We start from the raw sequence: 1,699 nt of genomic DNA, 5'->3' as shown, positions 1-1,699 counted from the left end.
GTGATAGCAAAAGACTGAATCAGTCAGACTTGAAAGAACTAAATCAATTTATTTTTATGAGATATTCATGTAATTTCCTAAATTTAGTACTTTCAACAATGCTGGATACTGCCTTCTTAACACAGATTTTAATGTTTGCAGGGTTTGCAAAATTCATAAGATATGTAGTCATTACCTTTCTTTAAAATTTTTAATGTTTTATATTCTGGTTTCCTAGTCATTTGTCAATCCTTAGTGTTTATTATGGTTTTAAAATAAGCCGTGTAATAGTTATTATACCTTTTTGGAGCTGCTAAAAAAGAAAGGTGTCCTTTCCCACTTTTTTAGGTAACAGAATGAAAATTGAAAATCGGTCTAAATAATGAAGCTTTATTAAAATCTTTTAGGGGCTTCACAGTATTAAGTACTAATCAAATTCCCTCCCTCTATTCCATAACCTTATTTTGTAATTTAATATTTTGTAATTGTATAAACTAGCAATTGAGTCCCAGTCCTGAATCTATAGTGTATTGACATAATGAGCTGATATTCTTTAACGTGGGCCTGTAAAGAGGTAACTATGGTGTGCCGTATTGTGCTTTTGTTACCCTGTTTTCAGCTCTTAGCATTTACCAGTGAGGGTCATTTTGGCTCAAGTTATTTATGTATTAATAGCCTGTGAATATTACAGTCCTTTTTAGATTGTATTGGTCTAAGTATGCATTCTGCAGCGAACCTGTTAAGCTGTTCACATGTATAGACTTGAAATACTGTACTTGTACACATCTGACTGTTGACATTTTGTACCTTTTTCTAAATCCAATATTTCACAATAAAACCTTATCAAAAGCTTTGTATTTGTTTCTTATTGCTACTGTAACAAATTACCTCAAGCATAGTGGCTTGAAACAGCACACATTAATTTTCTTACGGTTCTGGAGGCCAACAGCCAAAATCAGTGAACTGGCTCAAGTCAAGGTTTTGGCAAGGCTGGTTCCTCCTACAAGCTTTAGTGGAGATCCATTTTCTTGCCTTTTCTGGCTTCTGAAGCTGCAGTCCTTGTATTCTGCCCCTCTTCACCCTGCCTCCATCTTTATGGCCTGAAGTTTAGCATCTTTAAGCCTCTGCCTCCATTATCGTATGGTCTCAGATATCACTGGGCTTACCTGGATGATCAGGCTAGGTCTCCCATTTCAAATCTTTACATCTGCAAATTCCCTTTTGTCGTAGAAGGTAACATTCACAGATTCCAGGGATTCAGACATAGACATCTTGGGGGAACATTATTGAACCTACCATAAGTTTTACATTTTCTCAGTTGAGGCCCTAAAACAACAGGTTTGAGATAATTGGCTCAGGCTAAACAAACTTTATTTTCTCATCTGTTCATTCAAACTGCTTTAATGAAATATTTTCCTGGGGGAAAAAGTACGTATATAAATCTTATTGCGCTACTTTAAAGCAACAAATCAAGCTACATATAATTTTTTGAAAACTTTGGAACAAGATTAAAACCATGCTAGGTTGTTAAATAGGATAAAAGTTGAAAACATGATTCTTCATAGTCTACTTGGGTAGACAATATACATGAAAAACTATATAGAACTTCACTTTGATATTATAAAGTGCCCTTTTAGAAAAGGTATTCTGCCTGATCAGGCAGTGGTACAGTGGATAGAGCATCAGACTGGGATATGGAGGACCCAGGTTCGAGACCCCG

Source organism: Saccopteryx leptura, chromosome 1 (genome assembly GCF_036850995.1).
Source record: "Saccopteryx leptura isolate mSacLep1 chromosome 1, mSacLep1_pri_phased_curated, whole genome shotgun sequence".
NCBI classification, from domain to species: domain Eukaryota; kingdom Metazoa; phylum Chordata; class Mammalia; order Chiroptera; family Emballonuridae; genus Saccopteryx; species Saccopteryx leptura.
Note: the sequence above shows the minus strand (reverse complement) of the source record.